The sequence below is a fragment of the Phyllostomus discolor genome, chromosome 4 (genome assembly GCF_004126475.2).
Source record: "Phyllostomus discolor isolate MPI-MPIP mPhyDis1 chromosome 4, mPhyDis1.pri.v3, whole genome shotgun sequence".
Lineage (NCBI taxonomy): Eukaryota > Metazoa > Chordata > Mammalia > Chiroptera > Phyllostomidae > Phyllostomus > Phyllostomus discolor.
In genome coordinates, this window is record NC_040906.2 from 198,309,219 (window position 1) to 198,323,268 (window position 14,050).

Consider the following 14,050-nt stretch of genomic DNA (forward strand, 5'->3'; position numbering starts at 1 on the left):
CGTCTCCCTGCCTTTGCAGGAAGAGAGGTGTTAATTAAGAAATTATCCGCGTGCCTGTGGCCCGCGTCATCATCTCGCCGCACAGCTGTGCCTGTAAACACCCATCTGGCTGTTACAAAGGTTAGTCTTTGCTCCTTCTCACTTTCCCTAAGCAAAGGTTATTTGGTACATTAACTCGGGTGATTAGGGTAATGGTGCCTGAAAACCAGTGAGCCCCCCCCCCCCTTTACATAGTTCCCCAGAGCTTCTGTGTAATACCAGAATGTTGACTTAAAAGAATTATTTTTGGTATTATTTTAAAGGAAAAAAAAAAAACCCTGATGATCCTGGAAAATGAAGAAAAGTGATGTGTCTGCAAAAACAGTAGCAGGATTTTTTTTTTTTTAAATCCCCCCCGCCCAGGGGCTGTAATTTGACTGCTCACTTTGGCAAGCCTCCAGAGACAAGTCCAAGTGCTTAATCTCTTTCGATTTCTCTCTCTCTCTCTCCTCTTTCCTCCTTCCCACCTTTCTCGCCCCAGGGCAGAGGGGAGGCGGGACGGGGGATCCACTGCTCGCGGCTGGCGGAGTCCGCTCCTGGGCGCTGAGAGGGGCGGGCCGGGGCGCGGCCGAGCGGCGGGGGCCGAGCCCGAGGAAGAGGAAGTCCGAGCCCAAGCGGCGGTGCGGGGCGCTCGGCGGGCGCCCGAGCCGGAGCCGGAGCCGGAGCCGCAGCCGGAGCCAGCGCTGCGCAGTCGCCACTTCCCGGACCGAACCTGCGTGCGCGGCCCCCGATGCGGGGCGCCCCTCTCCCGGTAAGCGCCGGCTTTCCTTCACACCCGGGGTCCCTTTCAAGCTGATGGGACCGCTCGCCGGGAGCCCCGAGGATTGGGAAGGAGCCCCCAAGTCAGCAGGTGGTGGCGGACGGAGCGTGATGCCTGGACCCCATTCCTTGCGCGCTCCCTCCTGGGCGGGGGCAGACGGTGTTGGGGAGAGCCCCCGGCCGCGGAGACCCGGGGTCCGCCGCTGCCCGCTGCCGCCTGGAGGGGGCGACCCGCAGCCGCCGCCCGGCTCCGGGCTCCGGGCCGCGAGCCCCGGCACAGCCCGGACCTGGGTACCCGGCGCTCCCGACCCTGCACCCGCAGCCCCGGCGGCTGCAGCCTTGGCTCTTCGAGAACCCCGAGCTCTGCAAAGCCGAGCCCCACCACTCCAACAGGACAGTCCCAAAACGGGACCCGACCGCCGGCCACCTGGGGCGCCCCCCAACACCGGTCCGGGCGCCCGGCCCCAGCACCGGCGAACCGCGGCGGGGGTCGGAGGCCAGGGCTGCGGCGGGTCGGCTCGGAGGATCCCTGCCTTTGTGGCACCGGCCTCGGTGGCCCAGCTCCGCGAATACGCCCGGGGCGGGGCAGGGCGGGGGGGGGGGGGGACGTTGAAAGCCGGGGCTCTTTTGTCTCGGGGGTAAAAGGTAACACCTGGTCTCCCCTGGGACTCCGCGGACCTTTCCGGCTTCCGAGGAACCGCTGGGGTCTACGGGTGACGCCGGCAGCGCGGCCCTCTTTGTGTGCTCTGACGGGTCTGGTTCCTAAACTACCAGGCGAAGGAGGGTCCAGTTGGGGGAAGCCGTTGAGCGGTTCAATTGTATCCCGGTCACTGGAAACAATGAGGTGGGTGAGTTTTTAAAAATGCGCTGGTGAAGTCTGGTTTGCAGAGCGGGTATTTTCATTAAGTTCTGCTCCTCTGCGCTCCCTTGGTACCGCCCTCAGGTGGCCGTGGCTACTGCACGCGTTTTTGAAATCCCTGTGCGCGTCCCGCGGGAGGCGGTTTCCAGCGGGCGTTACGGAGGACCGGCCGCTCTCGGAGGCAGAGTCGATTTGGGGGTTTTCCGACGGATTGCAAACAGAACTACCTCGTGTTTCCTTTTCAAACCAGGCGGAGACCAGAGTGTTGTCGCTAGGCCAGATTTATCGCCCAAACGGAATTGCAGGCCCAGCTAGGTCGCGTAACGCTGTGAAAATAGTTACCGAGTGTTAAAATCGGCATCTTCTGGCTTCTCGGTTTTCTGCAGCTGGCATGGTTTTAAAGAATTTATCAACGTGAGACTTTGATTAAACTCTATTAAAACATTTCCAAGCCCATCGCGTCGAGGAGTAAGAAAACATCATTGTAACTTGGGCCTTGCCACGTGAGACCCCAGCAAGCTCTGCCACCTCTTGTGGCCTGGGCTGCCTCCCTCCTAAAGTGATTTATGTGAACCAGGTACTTTGTAAAGCTTCGTGCTTACTCCACCCCGCCCCCAGGCCCACGGCATTTATTCGTTCTACGGTAGCTTAAGACTTAGATACAAAAGTGATGGTTTGATATAAGACCCTCTGACTTTGCTCTGACTTCTTGTCCTACGTGAGGCCCTGTGTCCAAGCCCCCAAACCACCTACAGAAGTAAATGTTTTTCCCCAGAGTTCTCCCCTCTCCCTGGCCTCCTCCTCCACAGGGTGTCCCCCAGCTGTCCCTGCATCACCTTCCTTTTCCCTCCAGGCGCAGCTGCGTGATCTCGCTGCTGACATGGCCTGGCGCAGTGAGAAACAGTTCTGAGTCAGAACTGTGCCCTAACCCTGCTTTTCCTCGATCGCACCTTCCGGCTCATCTCCAGCTTCCCCTGGGCACCAGCTTCCTTCCCCGCCTTGAATGGGCATGATTGTTGTTACCAGATCCAAGCTTCCCTATTTCCACGGGAAGTTCCATCTGTACTTCAAAGAGTCTGAGTGATCACTTGGTAACAAACCAATAGGAAGGAAGTGGCAGTAGTTTTGCAAACCCCAAAATAACCGGTACTGTTTTGTCCCTTCGCCCCTACCCCGTTGAGGGCCTGAGTTTTTTTTAAAGTGATTTAACTAAGACTTAATGGTTTGCGGTTTGACACATAAATATGGGGCATGCGTCAATGGCATTATGTCTTCTGAGCCCTTCATAAACTAAAAGTAATCCCTGGGTCTGTACTCTGATTCTTAGTGGCTGCAATCCACATGTTGCTGGTCTCTCCCCTCCTGCCTTTCATTGCTGGTAGTTGCTCTTTCAAACAATTGTCATCTTTTAACCCCCGTTTGGGATGATTAGATCCACGGAACAGTAAAGCTGGAATGTAGGAGCCAGGCTAAATCTTGGGTGATCTTAAAGATTTAGGAATGTGATAGAGAGGGTAAGACCAACTGCTCTGGAAGTAGACAACTGGTGGTATGTGAAGCTTGTCTGTGCAGCTTATTAGCACAGAGACCTTGACCCCTGTAGGAAATTATTTAGGCTAGATCATGTTACAATCAGGAAAGTGGAATCATCACAGTTGATTGCTCTCTCTCTGGATTATCTCACCTTTGCTCACGTCTTCCTCCGTAATCTAGGAAATCATGGCCTTTCTCTCTGGAGTCAGGCTGAGCCCTGATGATGATTAATGGAATGATTCGCAGAGTTTGGCACGCAGTGTGCTTTGAAGGTGGTGGTTGTTGATAAACCCAGTCTCGGGAAGGAGCGATGCGGCGGGGGCTCACGCAGCTTTCTGTTGGTGGAGCCGTGGTTTAGCCCGGGTTCCCTTCTCTTCCCCCTGAAATGCGCTACCTAGAAATGATGGCAGCACGGAGGCATGTTTTTAATGAAATGCACTGGTTTACTCTTTAAGGGAAAAAAATCACTGTCTCTTTTGACTTAGGAACACCGGCTTCCAGGACAGAATGCTCATGTATTCAACTAGGAGTGGTAATGGAAACATGTTCCGAGACAGGGACCCTAGGCCGTCTAGTCCTGGCATGTGGCAGGCTCCGAAATACAATGTTTCGTCAGCCTGCATCCACCTGCTTTACAAAAGGAAAAGCTGACCCCAATCCAATCGGGCATTCAGAGCCAAGGGTGCCTCTGCCAAGTAGAACCGACTGCAGAGCCAGCTTTCAAGCAATTAAGAGATGGCTACATGCTCCTCTTTACATTGCTCACGCTGATGAAAGGCAACAGATGTTTAGCAAAGAGGACAGAAATGCAGCCCAACCATCCTAGCAAGGGGGCCTGGGTTTGCTGCAGACTAACTGGGCCACAGGTTAGTCGGATGCTGCCGAACAGCCTCAGGTAAGCCCAGCCGTTCCCACCCCGGCGATCAGGGGTGGACGGTATCCTACCTCTAGAATAGATTTCATTTTTGAGGCACGTTTCAGTGTCTTTTTTTTTTAAGATTTTATATATTTATTTTTAGAGAGGGAATGGAGGGAGAAAGAGAGAGAGAGAAAAAAACATCAATGTGCGGTTGCTGGGGGTCATGGTCTGCAACCCAGGCATGTACCCTGTCTGGGAATCAAACCTGCGATGCTTTGGTTCGCAGCCCGTGCTCAATCCACTGAGCTACGCCAGCCAGGGCGATGTTTCAGTATCTTTTTAATCTGTGTACACAAGTTCACACACACAAAAAAAATGTGTCTTTCCGATGAGATACAAGCCCAGTAAAAACTCCCAAGCCTAAACATCTTCTTTTGGTACATACTGAGCGGTTGTCTGATGGATAACTGAAGTATGCTGAACTGATGGAACTGAAACTCTGCAACCCTCCTCTTCTTTCCCCCTTCCCACATCATCTTGGAGGAAGGGCACCTTGAAGCGTGATAATGTTAGGCTAAGTTTTAAAAAGAGCCCAGCAACGCCCACTGGCTGTGCTAACCTGATGAGAGGAGGGTTGGGGTTTCACGGGTCTCTAATTAAGGGGGTTGGTTTGGTGAGCTATAATGACCGGTGTGCTGCATGCAGAGTCTACCGAAGCCTCTTACACCAGCGTTGGGAAGGTCCAACCATTACAGCCTTTGGCCAAAAGCTAGCAAGTCCGAAGTGTAAGAAGGACATCTTCGCGAATGTCCAAGACAAAGTTAAAAATGGGTGTGAGTCTCATAATGGCTTAAAACTGTAGAATTCGTGCAAGAGGAGTCACTAAATCAATAAATCTTCGCACCCTGAAATTACCTCTAATTCGTGAAGCGGTATGCAGGTCTAGTTCTCTCTGTGTCTGGTCACATCACGCACTTAAATGTCCTGTGTCCGACTACCGGTGGGGGAGGGTGATAAGTTCTAGGTGAGGGGGCGGTGAACGCTTTCCTGTAAATAGCCAGATAGCGAGTATTTCGGGCTTTGTGGTTCGTGTGTGTGTCTCTCTCATATATTCTTTGTTTGTTTGCCACCCGTGAGGAATGCAAGAGCTAATCTTGGCCTGAGAGACACACGGAACAGGCTGCGGGCCGCATTTGTCCCGGTCTGTCCTGAAGGAAGCATTGTCTGTGTGTGATATCCTTCAGCACTTTCACGGAGACCTGAAGTGACAAATTTCCTAGGCTTTCTCTGCACTGAGGTGATATATATGAACGTAAGAACCCAGTCTCCTTTGTTACTCCTTTTTTCCAGCTGGTTTTCTCTATTTTACTCTTTACACGGGGAGGTTAGGAGTCGTCGGACGTAGCCATCTGTTGATACAGGAATGGCAGTGCCCAATTTCAGCGTTCTTCCTTGAGTTAGATGCTGAATGGAGAGAGGGGCTCGGCTGGGACGGAAGAAAGCCCACTTTGAGATTTGTCGCTGATGAAGGTCACTGACCACAGGAAACAAGGGTCAGACCCCCGAGCCTGGCACTCGAGGTTCTTGTACCTACTTTCCTTCCAGCTCCTCCCCCGGGTACCCCGCTATGTCCTCATCATCCAGGACCACTCCCAGAGCCCTCTGTGGGCTGTGCTCACTTCCACCAACGGAGGGGTCCTTCCGCACGAAGTTTAAACCTTCGTCTCTTCCTTGCAGCCTCTTCTCAACTTACTGGGCAGAGATGGAGGCATCTCCATCTCCATGTTATTGCAGAACCTCATACATGAAACGCTTAGGAAAGAGGGGAATGTGGTGACCCAGGGGGTAAATAGTACCTTTCCAGAGGAGGGGAACAGCCTTATCCCTCTCTGTAGTTTCTGGATCTTGTTGTACATCTTTGGATGAGTCCCAGAATGTGGCACAGACCTTTCCAGGGCTTGTGTGTGATGTGCAGTATCACACGGTGCCTGTGTGTGTGGCTTTGAAGTCAGGCTGAGCGGAGGCCTGGTCCTTACTTCCCCTACTTACCTGCTGCAGGTCCCCCATCTTTAGAGTGGCTAGGATAAATGAATGTTTCCTCTTAAAGCATTTTGTTCAGGGTCTGACATGCAGTAATTGCTCAAGAAATGGTAACTTTTCTTCATTCCAGAGCCATTCATTGAAAACTTACTAAGCCTAGTCCTGGCTGGTGTAGCTCAGTGGATTGAGCACGGGCTGCGAACCAAAGCATTGCAGGTTCGATTCCCAGTCAGGGCACATGCCTGGGTTGCAGGCCATGACCCCCAGCAACCGCACATTGATGTTTCTCTCTCGTTCTCTCTCTCTTTCTCCTTCCATTCCCTCTCTAAAAATAAATAAATAAAATCTTAAAAAAAAAAAAGAAAGAAAACTTACTAAGCCTAGAATGATGCCTGATGCTATTCAAGAGACATGGTCTCCATAGAGATGTGAGCAGCAAGGGGGGAGAATCAGGGGGATGATGGGGCCGCCTTGGACTGATGCTTTGGGGAGCCACCCAGAAAAAGCAACCTTTGAACTGCAACTTTATGGTATTGATAAGCTCCTGTTTCATCAGATCTAAGATACTTTTGAAAGATACTGTTTCTGCCTTGATCAGGGTGGCTTAGTCGGTTGGAGCATCAGTCCACAAAGCAAAATGTTGTGGGTTCAATTCCCGGTCAGGACACCTACCTAGATGGCAGGTTTGGTCCCTGGTCAGGGCACATTTGAGAGGCAACCGATTGATGTCTCTTTCATATCAATGTTGCTCTCCCTCCCTTCCCTTCTCTCTGAGATCAATAAGCATGTCCTTGGGTTAAGGTGAAAAAAAAAGGGAATATGTTGTTTCTTTATTTTATTGTATTTTTTTTACATTCAGACCATCCTACACTTAACAAGGAACCTTTTTAAGAAAAATGTATCTCTAAGAAAAGAAATTCTGTCAATAAAATTGACATTGCCTCCTTTAAGATGCATCCATAAATTGTGAGGGGGGAAAAAAGCATTTCTTAGCATCAATAAAATGCATTGATATTTACCCTCAGTAAGTATCCATTGAATAAATGAATCTTACTCTATGACTGCTCACAGGATTCTGCTTCGGTGGTTTACATTGTAACTGAGTTTCTCCCTTTCTTGCGCTGGACTAGTGAAGAGTTCAATAACAACATAGTACACGAAAGTATTGTAAGACATTTGTGATCTGATACATTTTTCAAGGTTAAAACACTCACTCTGGCCATTTGGGTGAAGGAAGTGCAGTAGCGAGTCCTGTTTAAGTGAAACTGGCTCACACACCCTTGGGCAGGGGTGAAGCTGGGCAGCTCTTGCGGCCAGATAATTGCTTCTGGCATCTGTCTGCAGAGATGTGTGAATCCTTAATGCATGTCAATGCCTTCCCCAGGGCAATGAAGGCATAAGCTTAGAGCTCACTGCCTTCTATTTTCTAGATTCAATGTAATGCAAATACTGCTCTCCAGCATCCCAAGGGGCTGATCATCCCTCTGACCACGTGGGTCCTTTCTGATAATGAGAACAGAGGGGCTCCGTTGAGAGCCGACCTCCTTCCCTCCTCTGGCAAGGCTCTGGGCCGTCCTGCTCCAAGCAGTGTCCTCTCCCAACATTTTCCCACCCTCCTCCCTGTTTAGAGTCAAGTCCCGCCGGAGTCTTTGCTTTCTGACCACCCTCTAAACCCGGAAGACTCCTCAAGGTCTTTTTCCACACCCTCCTCCCCCGGCTCTCTCTTCTGTCTGTGATTCACTCCATTTCAGGTTGACTCAGTGGGTTTCAGGTTGACTCAGTGGGAGCTTTGACAACACGTGGCTATTTCTCACTGGATTTAGGTGTGCTTTCATAGTGTTTATTTTAATTCCAACATGTCACCTGTGTCCCCGGGTGGCATGCTGGCCCCCCATACATGGTGAGCATGCCCTTCCTAATACCCTCCGGGAATCTGTTCCTTTGGGGCATTTTTCAGCTCGCCCTACTCTCTCCCAGCTGTGCCACTGAAGCCCCAGCAAAGTTTGCTTCCTGCACCCTGCCTGCCTGGGAGGGGCCTGCGAGCCCTTGGCCAAGGAGGAAGCCAAGGGCAGGCCTTTCCCCTTCCAGAGCCACCTCCTTCCTCCCTCCACCTGCTCCTGTGACTAAAGACCTCGTGCTTCAGGAGGTCTGACACCAACTCCCGTAGAAATTGGAGACTTTGGAAATGGAGCAAATGCAAAGGATAGGACATTTGTAGCCATTGTGGGGGGTGGAGAAGGATGCACGCTCACCATTGTTCAGCTTGAAGATGATGGAGGGGGAACGGGGAGGATGGGAGGCTGCGAGGGAGGACTGGAGGGGCTGATCCCAGGCCGTCCCAGCGTTCAGCTTCCCGTGGCCGCGTGATTACAGACAGTCTCAAACGCTCCCATCTGCGCCTCTCTGATGTGCTGGAGAGAGGAAGGACTGTAATCTAGGGCGTAAATATACCGCCCTATGTTTGTTCCCCTGAACCGTGTAAACCTGTTATTAGTTTAAGCATCTGTGTTGTGCTAGAATATTATAGCTGCTGCAGAGGGGGATATGGGAGCTGGTCTGAGACGGCTTCCAGCTTCACCCCTCGGGCGTCTCACACCTTTAAAATTCTGAATCAACGACATACATGGAGTGCGAAACATGGAGGCCCGAGTCAGGGGTACTACAGGTGTACTGCGTGGGTGTGAGAGGGGCATGCTGGGGGAGACACAGACTTTACAGGTTAATTTTTGTAAAAGGAAAACCTTCCCTGACATCGTGCCTTGCCCATCCCAGATCGGGGTTTTTGGAGTCAGTTTCTCAGGAAGGATAACAACGATGGGACCCTAAGGGCGTTGAGACCGTCAGGGGACCGATGGGAGACGGGCGTGCAGACCAGCTGAGGAGGGCCGGCTCTGTCCAGGAAAGTGCTTGGGGGAACAGTTGGACGCGTTTGGAATTTGGCGATGGAGGGAAGGAAGCCTTGGTGGTCTTGGCTCTCTTCCACTTTTCTTCACTGTCTCTGTAAGACACATGCTTATCCACCCCCCTCCTATAGCGGTTGTTAATATTAAACTCTCAGGAATAGCATTTACTCACAATATTCAATAAGACCCAATCTTGACACGAGAACGGCAGAAAAAGGGACGGGAAGGCAATGCCCCCGAGGCGTGTGGAACCCTGCGCCCGCGCACGCGCCCTGCCCTGGCGAAGCGTTGCCTGCAGCAACCCAGGACCCAGGAAACTTCCAAAACTTTCTTGTATTTTCTTTCTGTCATTCTTTTTAGAATTTATCCAGATATGAGAGAAAATGGTATGGGATTCTAAAGATGGAAGTGTGATGAGCTCCATAATAGCAGTGCCTTCCAAAACCCAGCATACCCCTGAGGAGTGAAGGAGGATTTGTTTTGCTTGATGGTCTGTTGCATGGAGATGGGATACTGTGTAACCTGATAGTGTAGTTTCAGAAATTTCCATGTAGGAACGCGACAGGGATTTGTTTTTAACTTCTTTCTTTTAAAAACATTTATTATCTGTAGAGGGAGGGGAGGGGAGGGAGAAAGAAATGGAGAGAAGCATTGATCAGTTGCCTTCATTTGCACCCTGACCCGAAACCGAACCCCTAACTCAGGCACGTGTCCTGACCAGGAATCGAACCAGCCATGGTTTTGCTTTGTGGGATGACGCCCAACCAACTGATCCGCACCAGTCAGGGCTGTTTTCAACTTCTTATGTAAATGAAAACAAGAACACATTCCTGTACCAGCTAAAGACATACCAGCTAGCCATGACTACTCTAAACATCTCCTTGGTTTTGGGTTACTAATGTATGCAGAGAACACTTTCACAAACATTGAGAAACGTATACCATACTCTTGACCGAGGAAACTCTCCCTTGATACTTCAATATGCATAACAGATACAGCAATCAAAGCCAGTACTTTCTTACTTTCTTTGCTTACTCATTGCGGTACTCAGTTCAAACACTGTTTCTGTGACGTTCGTTATGGGGGAAAAGGTATGCATGGCAGAGGTAGGTTTGTTTTTCTAAGGTTTGAATACTCAGAGTTGAAATGCAGGAATAGTCTGAAATTTGGCCGTTTCATTTGGAAGTTATCTGAAAAGGCCTTCTAAAATGAGGACAAAACCATGTAATAAAGATGTTATAGGTTTAAATGCATAATGGATGGGTAGCACCTAGTACGTAATAAACCCTTGATAAATAACAGCTCTTTCATTATGTTCACTTCAGTTTAATTCCCTGCTACTGGGCGGCTGGGACGATGATCCAACGTGAAAATACTGGGAAAAGCTGTCTCGGTGGAGGGAGAAGTCCCTTCAGTTTCCTGAGGCAAAAGTCAGTGGTCAGGGACAGGGAAGAGACACACGTCTTTGTTCGTGTCACTGTGGTTGAGACATACAGTGCTCGTTACACTTGGAAATTCAGATTGGAATTAGTTTATTGGACAAATGTAATTTTCTAAAGTTCTCTGGACACCATGGTGAACAAAGCAGACCAGATCTGGGGAGGGGGTAGACCCTATGTAGTGAGCGCTTTAAGCGCTTTAAGCACTTTAAGGTAAAAAAGACCGGGAAAGGGCATGGGGCGGGGTCACTGTCATTGTCTGGGTGGTCAGAAGGGCCCCTGTGAGCAGTAACACTGAGCGAAGGTTTAAATAACAAAACATCCTGAATATGTTCTAAGGAAAGGACATGTTAGACCACAGGTGGCAACCACAAGGCCTGCGGGCCAAATCCAGCCCTCCACCTTGTTTTATCCGGCCGGGCACCTTGTTTCTACCTGGCGGCAGTACCAAGCTCTCACTTTAACCGTTAAAGAGTAGTTACATTTTTACAGTCCCAAAATTACATTCGGCCCTTTGCAGGCAACCTGGAGGCCGATGTGTGGCCCCCGGTGAGAATGGGTTTGACACCCGTGTTCTAGACAGACAGAAAAAATGTGTGGAGGCCTTGAGAGAAGAACAGGCCCCGTGAGTGTGAGGGAGAGAAAGGCAGCCTGTGTGTGTGAACACGCGTAAGTGGGAGATGAGGCTGCAGGGGTAGCCGGGGCCCGGGTTGCGTGGCGCTTTATAGCGTCAAAGGTCTTGAGCACGGCTCACAAGCCCAGTGCAAAGCCACTGTTGCTGACGCAGGGGAGGGACAGAGTGGATGAAGGCCTGGTTATCATTCAGGTGGAGCAGCTGGGAAGCTATGGCAGGCACAGAAAAGATGCTACAGAAGAGGTGGTGAGATGCAGGTTGGTTCAGCACTGGACTATCAGCCAAAGCAATGCAGCACAAGAAGGAATTGATGGGAATGAGCAAGTAGTGTGGCTACTCTCCTTTGCTTTGACCTACCTGCTACCGGTCTCCACCTTTTACTCCCATCGGCCTCTGTTCTGTGGTTCCTTTAGAGAAGCAACCGGGGCAGCATGTGGCCACAAGGGATGCTCTCTGAGCAGCAAGGGAGAAGAAGCCCCCCTCCCCACCAGCCCCCTCAGAGCTCAGTACCCCTTCCTTCCGGCTCCTTCACATTCTCATTCCCTCATCTCGGGCACCCACGATGCAGTATTTTCATAACCGTTTAGTTGTCTGCCTTTCCTCACTAGACTGCGCCAAGCTCCTGAGTGCAAGTGGTCAAACAAACTAATTGTTTCCTGAATTTTGACAAATTCAGGCAAAAATCTCAGTCTTCACACACTACTTGAAGACCAGAAATTCTGAGTAGGTAGCTAAATATTTCAAGAAGAAGAAAGAAGAAGAGGAGGAAAAGGAGGGAGGAACAAGAAAAAGGAGGAGGAGTGAAGGGAAGAGGAGGAAAGGAAACCCACTGGGGAAATCTGACAGCCCTCTGGCTCAACACTTCCTGACTCAACACTTCCTACAGGTGTCTTCAGAGAGTGTTTTTGTTCAGACGATCTTCGGTAAGGGGAGCCCGGGAGCTCTTGCTTTGGAAGTTCTGTGGGTCTGCAGGAAATGCGGTGCTCTATAAATATTTATGTCCATTGCCTGCCTTTCACTGGCTTATAGTGCAATTGGAAAGTCAACAGTGTTTATTCTGGAATAGAAACAACTATCAGAGAAATTTCAGTGGTAAGAAATCTCTCTAATGTTCCAAGCCAGCGGAGTGACTGCTCTGCGTTTCCAGACAGGATATCAGCCCTGCTCCAACCCTATAATCATGCCTTTATTTGCATGCGGAGGGCGCTTCAGACCTTTGGCGTGCCTCCCGGGACGTGGAGATCATGCCACATTCATCCTCGTGTTCCTAGTCGAGAGCGTGTACACCGGCATACCATTGACCTTGAACCACATGCCTGACTTGAAGTGTAGTTAGGTTCTCTATTTCCACTGTAGAGTGGAATTGAGAAGTCTCGTGTTCAATGCTAGTGCGTGGGTTTGGGTGAAAACCTTAATTCTAGTGTACCAACGTAGAGCTCAGAAATGTAAAAACAAGTTTAAGAAGTCTATCTTTGTTATTCTCCTATTCAGAATTTAGCCCTTTTACTGGGGGGGGAAAAAGACGAATATAGCCAAACCACATTGTTTGGTGTTGTTACAAAAATTGTTCTGTTATTTGTAAGTTTAGTTTATTAACACAGGCCTTTGAAGGATCCTGTCGTGTTAAAAAGAGAACGGATTCTGGTAGCCCAGTTTTAGTGACTGTGCCTCTTCAAAAATAATGAAATGAAATTCCTCTTAGCATATTCTGATTTACATTTTTTTGGCTCGAAGAGCGAGGCCCTATTGTATTTCAAAGCAAACCAAAAGCAAAACTGTGCAGCGGGCCTGGCGGAGCCTCCCATTCTCCTTCGCATGCCTGCTGGGATTTATCTGCTGGCTTCTGCACAATTGATTCAGAGTCACCCACCCAGAAATGGATTCATAATCTCTGTTTCCAGACCTACCTCGGGCTTCCTAGGGTTGGGTTGTTTTCCCCCCTCCTTACACAGTTCTTAGTTCATAGTGCCCCAGCTCACTGGTCAGGGTAAGCCACTTGCCTTTCCTCTCCTGCCTTGTCCCATCAGTTAGCAACAACTTCCTAAACAGTTCTCAATCCATCTTCACTTATCCATCACGCCCCCCTCCCAGCCTTGTGGATGCTTATCTCGTGCCTAGACAAGTAGAATAATTGCTGAGCCGGCAGGGATTGCTATGTTTAGAACTCGAATCTGACCAGTGAATGCCCCTGCTAATGGCTTAACCCCAAGGGGAGGTGGATGGCAGAACTTAAGGTAGAGATGAAAGGCTCAGTTCGAAAGCCTTTAATGTTTCTCTGGTCACATCCCCCACAGCTCAGGTCCAGTCCACAGGCAAACCCTGTGGGCTCTGCCCACAACACGCAGAATCCTCCTATGCCTCTTGCAGTCCTCACTGCTCCCGTTTGGCCCCGCCCACTGCCCTCTCTCCCTGGATTACTGCAATGGGCTCCTCACTGGCCTCCTTGCTTAGACCCACGCCCCCTACTATCTTCCAGCAGCCAAAGTGAACCTGTGCATGTGTCGGCTAATTCAGACTCCCCCAGGGATTTCCTGTCTCACTCGGAGTCAAAAGCCAGTCCATGGAACAGCCCCCGGGACCCTCCCCAGTCTGGCCCTGCTCTGCCCTCCCACCCCGATCTCGCCTCCTACCCACGGCGTGCTCACGATGCCTTGGCTGGAGGCTTCTGAGTTCCCAAGTATGCCCGACGAGCTCCCGCCTCAAAGCGCTTCCTGCTTGAGACATTCTCCCCTGGATACTGAGGACTAACTCTCTCACTTTTTCCAGTTTCCTGCTCATGTGTCCCCTTATCAGAGAAGGCTTCCTGATCACGTTCTCCGTGGCCTTGCAAGCCATCGCCTTCTTACCCGACTTCACTTTTATGTGTAGCTTTATCAACGCCTGACAAAGGATGTACTTGTCTCTTGCCTGTTCCTCATGAGCATAGAGACCTCGTGTTGTGCACACTGTATTCCCAATGTTTTTGTCCGGTGCCCAGCAGAGAAG

The 14,050-nt window shown here is 50.5% G+C and overlaps 1 protein-coding gene across 1 annotated transcript in view; it reads left to right on the forward strand.

The window, feature by feature from the left end:
* The first annotated feature begins 573 nt into the window (after nucleotides 1–573).
* PLEKHG1 (pleckstrin homology and RhoGEF domain containing G1) overlaps nucleotides 574–14,050 on the forward strand; it is a 206,883-nt gene continuing 193,406 nt past the window's right edge. The window contains exon 1 of the mRNA XM_036024891.1: nucleotides 574–790. The gene's annotated coding sequence lies outside the window, so the exon portion shown is untranslated. The remainder of the gene's footprint in view (nucleotides 791–14,050) is intronic.